Source organism: Helianthus annuus, chromosome 7, assembly GCF_002127325.2.
Source record: "Helianthus annuus cultivar XRQ/B chromosome 7, HanXRQr2.0-SUNRISE, whole genome shotgun sequence".
Taxonomy (NCBI): domain Eukaryota; kingdom Viridiplantae; phylum Streptophyta; class Magnoliopsida; order Asterales; family Asteraceae; genus Helianthus; species Helianthus annuus.
In genome coordinates, this window is record NC_035439.2 from 135085792 (window position 1) to 135093096 (window position 7305).

The following is a 7305-nucleotide window of genomic DNA, read 5'->3' on the forward strand; positions in this document are numbered from 1 at the left end:
CACCAGCTGCACGAAATTCGCCACCATTTGGGTATGACCAACCCATACCTGCTTATACGGGTCCGACGGCTTACAACCCGTTCGAACCGTCACAAGCACAATACAACTATGGCTATGAGCGCGACCCATATGTGGTGTCGGCACGATATAATGCGCGCTACCCTGACGGAGCACATGGAAACATGGGACCACCGGATTACTCAACTCATGGGTATCCAATACCTCCCAGACCTCCAGTTCCACATCAAGCGCCGCAGCCACGTTTCTCTCCTCCTGAACAGGAAGAAATACTCCATCGACTAGATCGTGTGGAGAGAGAGTTCGAGGAAGAGAAGAAGAGCCACCGAGGATTTCTCAAAGGCTTGGCGAACCTACTAAAGGGCAAAAAGAAGAAACGTGACCATTAGCCCTTAATAGTTGTACTAATGTAATTTCTACTTTGAAATAAGTCCCTGTGTGGACAACTTATCGTATTTCAGTCCCTACGTGGACTTATCTTTAGTCCTTGCATGGACACCTATCTCGTATTAGTCCCTGCGTGGACTTATCACTTATTTTAAAACCCTATGGGGGTATGTACTATTTGAAAGACCCGTTTAGGGCAATATGTAACTGTATTTGAAATTATGGAATGTATGTTATGAGTTTTGTTTTAATATGTATAGAATAAATCAAAACCATTCCTTTTATATTGATCTGCCTAAATAAAGAATCTTAAAAGGTGAAACCTAGCTTGGTGTCTTTTAAGATCCAGCCAAGATGGTACGACCAACTTGAAAAGATTCTGATTCCCTGTTAACCTCTGTACGCATGTTAACATTCATGGCAGATGTGATTCGTTAAAATCACGCACGTCATTCTTATGCAATAATCCTTTAAAGATTTCAAACCCAACTAAATGATTTATAAGTCATGGGTTAAATCACCAATGAAGGTGATCAGTATTATTAAAACATCCATTAGTGATGTAGTGCCTACGGGCCAGTATTATAAAGACATCCATTAGTGATGCAGTGCCTACGGGCCAGTATTATTAAAACATCCATTACTGATGTAGTGCCTACGGGCCAGTATTATAAAGACATCCATTAGTGATGCAGTGCCTACGGGCCAGTATTATTAAAACATCCATTAGTGATATAGTGCCTACGGGCCAATATTATAAAGACATCCATTAGTGATGCAATGCCTACGGGCCAATATTATTAAAAACATCCATTAGTGATGTAGTGCCTACGGGCCAACCCTATCAAAACATCCATTAGAGATGTAGTGCCTACGGGCCAACCATATTAAAAACATCCATTTGAGGTGTAGTGCCTACGGGCCAACCATACTAAAACATCCATTAGAGGTGTAGTGCCTATGGGCCGTAATAATTGTCTTATAACGACAAAGACAGTGGTGGTCTATGACTCCCTGTCAGAAAGAGATAAAAGAACTACGGTTCAATTCTCTATGCCTCAGATTCTCTGAAATCTCGGCTAATATTATAAAACATCATCATGACTAGGCTTTATGCCGCCAATACTATTTATATAGTTGAAATAGGATATTCAAATCCTAATACTTAATGAAATAAAAAGTTAACCAAATATGGTCTCTGTACCATGGTTGACGAATTGTCATAAAAGACAATTATATAATAATCTCCTAAATAAAATTTTGTTATCTTCTGTAACAGATTCAAGTTACAATGGCGGATCCCATGGAGAGAACAGCCACACGAATGAAGATGACTATGACAATGCGTCGGTACGTTTGACAGGCGCACAACTGAAGGCTCTGATTGACAATGCTGTTCAGGCAGCTATTGATCGTCAACATACTGAGTCCCAAGGCAGAACTGTGTCAAAGCCACCCTCTAAACCAAAGACACACTCCAAACCACCCTCTGAACCCAAGAAAGAGGACGACAAACACTCGTCCACTGAGCACAGCGTTCATCGCGATAGAGAATATACTGATGCATCCAGTGCTAAGGGTTACACCTACAAATACTTTGTATCATGTAAGCCCCGTGAGTTTACAGGGGAGAAAGGTGCGGTTGACTGTATCACCTGGCTAGACGAGATGGACACAATTGTGGACATCAGCGGGTGCGCTGAGAGGGGCGTGGTTAAGTTTGTGTCCCAGTCATTCAAGGGCGAGGCCCTGGCGTGGTGGAGAGCTCTGGTGCAGGCTTCAGGTAAGTCTGCCTTATACAAAATGTCATGGGGGGAGTTTATTGCCCTCATAAAAGAAAACTACTGCCCTCAGCACGAGGTTGAGAAGATTGAGGCGGATTTTGTCTCACTAGTGATGACAAACCTGGATTGTCAAGCATATCTGACAAGCTTTAACACCATGTCACGCCTGGTGCCATATCTTGTGACACCAGAACCTCGAAGGATTGCCCGATTCATTGGGGGCTTAGAGCCGGCAATCAAGGCCAGTGTGAAGGCCTCTAGGCCGATGACCTTCAAGTCAGTTACTGACCTCTCCTTGTCTCTTACACTTGATGCTGTCCGTCTGAGGGCACAAAGGAGCAAGGAGGCTGAAAAGCGAAAACGTGAGGATGATACCTCACGAAGGTCTGGGAAAAAGCACCGTGGAAACGGTGAGAGCAAGAAAGGATCGGAGGCAAAGAAGGAGGGGCAAGCTGATGGAAGACCTCACTGCAAGGTCTGCAAGAAACCTCACTCCGGGAAGTGTAGGTTTGCGTCTGGTTCACAGTCGCAACAAAAGACTCCATCCTGTGGGCTATGCAAGTCCAAGGATCACAAGACCGTGGAATGCAAAAAGATAAAGGATGCAACCTGCTATGGTTGTAACGAAAAGGGGCACATAAAGAGTAATTGCCCGAAGTATGCCAAGAAGGCGGAAGAGACTAAGAAGTCAAATGCGAGAGTTTTTTGCTTGGATGCAAAGGAAGCGGTTAAGGACGACAATGTGCTTACAGGTACTTTTCTCGTAAATAATATATTTGCAAGAGTACTATTCGATTCTGGCGCTGATAAATCCTTTGTAGACCAGAAATTTTGCCAACTACTAAATATGCCAATCAAAACCCTTGACGTGAAATACGAAGTAGAGTTAGCAGACGGCACGATAGAAACCGTCTCTACTGTTCTAGAAGGATGTGAAATGTCCATTAGGAACCATTCTTTTCCTTTATCCCTACTTCCTTTCAAATTAGCGGGGTTTGACATTGTGCTAGGCATGGACTGGTTATCCCGTAATCAGGCCCAAATCATTTGCGGCAAAAGGCAGATAGTTTTAAAGACTCCGAGTGGTGAATCTCTTACCATTCGAGGAGATACGCAGTACGGATTGCCCGAAGACGTATCTATGCTGAAAGCTTCTAGATGTTTGAACAGAGGCTGTGTAGTTTACATGGCTCAGGTGATAATAGAAGAACCAAAGCCGAAGATCGAGGATCTTCCTGTCATTTCTGAATACCCCGAGGTTTTTCCTGAAGAACTACCTGGTTTGCCACCAGATAGACAAGTGGAGTTCAGAATTGACATCATTCCTGGAGCAGCTCCGATAGCAAGAGCACCTTACAGACTAGCGCCAACGGAAATGAAAGAACTGAGGACCCAGTTGGATGAACTGCTGGCGAAAGGTTTTATCAGACCTAGTTCATCTCCCTGGGGAGCTCCAGTCCTATTTGTAAAGAAGAAGGACGGATAGATGCGGTTGTGCATCGACTATAGAGAGCTGAATAAAGTTACCATAAAGAACATATATCCTTTGCCAAGGATCGATGATCTGTTCGATCAGCTGCAAGGAGCGAGCTACTTCTCAAAGATCGACTTAAGGTCGGGTTATCATCAACTAAGGGTCAGAGATGAAGATATACACAAGACTGCATTTAGGACTCGCTATGGTCATTACGAGTTCCTAGTGATGCCTTTTGGGCTCACAAATGCACCGGCTGCGTTCATGGATCTCATGAACCGCGTTTGCAAGCCATACTTGGACAAATTCGTCATAGTCTTCATCGACGATATCCTTATATATTCCAAGAACCAAGCTGACCACGAGAAGCACCTCCGTTGCATTCTCGAATTACTACAGCATGAGAAACTCTACGCCAAATTCTCGAAATGTGAATTCTGGCTACGAGAGGTTCAATTTTTAGGACACGTTGTGAGTGAGCGTGGTATCCAAGTGGATCCCGCTAAGGTAGAGGCAGTCATGAACTGGCAAGAGCCAAAGACGCCTACCGAAATCCGTAGCTTCCTGGGGTTAGCAGGATACTACCGGAGATTTATTGAAAATTTTTCGAGGATTGCTGCGCCTTTGACTTCTTTGACCAAGAAGAAAGAAAAGTACATCTGGGGCCCGAAGCAGCAAGAGTCCTTTGAAATACTGAAGCAGAAGCTAAGCAACGCACCTGTGTTGACCTTACCTGAGGGTACAGATGAATTCGTAGTTTACTGCGATGCATTACACACAGGCATGGGGTGTGTGCTTATGCAGAAGGGCAAGGTGATTGCCTATGCTTCAAGGCAATTAAAGGTGCATGAAAAGAATTACACCACCCATGATTTGGAGTTGGGTGCCGTTGTATTTGCACTGAAGTTGTGGAGGCATTACCTTTATGGTATTAAATTTGTGATTTATTCTGATCACAAAAGCCTCCAGCACCTGTTCAACCAGAAAGAGTTGAACATGAGACAGCGCCGTTGGATGGAAACCCTGAATGATTATGACTGTGAAATCAGGTACCATCCCGGCAAGGCGAATGTGGTCGCCGATGCCTTGAGCAGAAAGGAAAGGGTAAAACCCATTCGAATCAATGCCAAGAGCATTGAAGTAAAGAACAACTTAATTGAAAGGATATTAGCTGCACAGCGAGAGGCTGTGTTGGAAGCTAATTACCCTAATGAAAAGCTAGGAGTAACTGAGGATCAGTTGACTCTTAGCAAGGATGGAATCTTGAGGCTGAATGGACGTATATGGGTTCCGATTTATGGAGGACTACGAGATGTTGTTCTCCAGGAAGCCCATAGTTCCAAATACTCAGTCCATCCTGGTGCTGACAAGATGTACCAAGACTTAAAGGCAAATTATTGGTGGATAGGCTTGAAAAAGTCTGTAGCCTCCCATGTAGCAAAGTGCTTGACTTGTGCTCAAGTCAAAGCCGAGCACCAAAAGCCGTCTGGCTTACTACAACAGCCTGAGCTTCCCGAGTGGAAGTGGGAATGCGTAACTATGGACTTCATAACCAAGTTACCCAAAACCAGGAAAGGAAACGATACAATATGGGTCATAGTCGATAGGCTGACTAAATCAGCTCATTTTCTACCCATCAAGGAGACGTATAGCTCCGATATGTTAGCCCAACTTTATGTTGATAAGATTGTAGCCTTACACGGCATACCTGTGTCCATTATCTCCGACAGGGATACTCGGTACACATCTCATTTCTGGAAAAGTTTCCAGCAATCTTTGGGCACGCGTTTAAACTTTAGTACGGCTTACCATCCACAGACGGACGGTCAAAGTGAGCGTACTATCCAAACGCTAGAAGACATGCTTCGTGCGTGTGCGATTGATTTAGGTGGTAACTGGGATAAAAACCTACCCCTGATCGAATTCTCCTACAATAACAGCTACCACACCAGCATAAAGGCTGCGCCTTTCGAGGCATTATACGGTAGGAAATGCAGATCGCCTGTTTGTTGGGCGGAAGTAGGAGAGGTCCAATTAACAGGACCAGAGATTGTTTTCCAGACGACGGACAAGATTGTCCAGATCCGGGAACGTCTCAAGGCTGCCCGTGATAGGCAGAAGAGCTACGCTGACCCAAAGCGTAAGGATTTTCACTTCGAAGTGGGTGAAAAGGTATTACTTAAGGTGTCACCCTGGAAGGGAGTGATGCGTTTCGGCAAGAAAGGCAAGCTGAGTCCGAGATACATAGGGCCTTTTGAGGTCATTGAACGAGTCGGATCAGTTGCCTATAAACTGAACTTGCCTGAAGAGCTCAATGGAATTCACAATGTGTTCCACATCTGCAATCTCAAAAAGTGCTTCGCCGATGAATCATTGGTGATTCCACACACAGATGTGCATATAGATGAGAGCTTAAATTTTATAGAAAAACCTTTGTCGATTGAAGATCGACAGGTGAAGAAGCTTCGCAGAAAGCACGTACCGATTGTAAAAGTCAAATGGGATGCTCGTAGAGGTCCTGAATATACGTGGGAAGTCGAAGCTACAATGAAAGAAAAGTACCCCTATTTGTTTGAGTAAATCTCGGGTCGAGATTTATTTTAAGGGGGTGAGGATGTAACACCTCGAATTTTTGTGTCCAATGATGTGTTAACACGTGTCATTTGTTTACACGTGGCATCTATAATAAATAAAGGACTAATTTTGACAAACCTTGAAAGTATATAAATTCGAGGGTTATAAAACCAGGGTAATATACTGTATAGTAACCCTAAATAAATGCTTGTACCTTCAAACGAATAAATCATAAAACGTACGGAAGCGAAACGCGGAAGAAAGTGAGAGATTACGAACTACAGGGGTTAACTGTGTCAACATGTTTAATATTACCTCTGAGTGACCCTTTAACGTTCCCAAAAGACTTCGTAACAGTATTATACGCTCACTAGAATATACTGTATAAATTCCGCTAAGTTCCGTCTTAAAACGAAAGAGTTATACTCAAATTCGTATGAGAAGGGTTAAAAGCGTCAACAGTGAAAGTTAAGGCTTTCCAATATAATTAATAAATAAACCGGGGACTTAATAGCGCGGGTAAATAACACGAGGTCCCTATCGGTAAATAACCGAGGGCCAAACCGCAAAGTTACCCCTTCAAACCCGAAAGGTCAGGTAAATCATTACGAAAGATTTCGTTATTAATTACCAGATTCTGTAATCATGACAAAAGATTTAAAATTTCTGAAATCTTAACCCCACGCGGCCCGCATTGCACGTTGGGTTAAGTTGAGGCGGGCCGCGAGCCTCCTCAATTACGCGTCTGATCTTTTAATCCCAGGCGGCCCGCATTGTAAACGCATGGAACCTCCATGCGGGCCGCATTAGACGCCCATATGCAGAATTGTTGTAACTACTTGGCCTTTGGACCATTTGAACGATCAAACCTCAATAAATGAGGCATGGGCACCCTACACTTGACCCATATCACTTAGGGGACACCTACCATCACCTCTGGTCTGATTGTAAGTGTTGTAATGATCATGTTTGCTTGGCATTGGCTATAAATAGCATGCCTTAAGCTCATAACAATTCACACAACTCAAACTCACATCTTTGATCATCCCAAGTGCTCTCAAGTCCTCA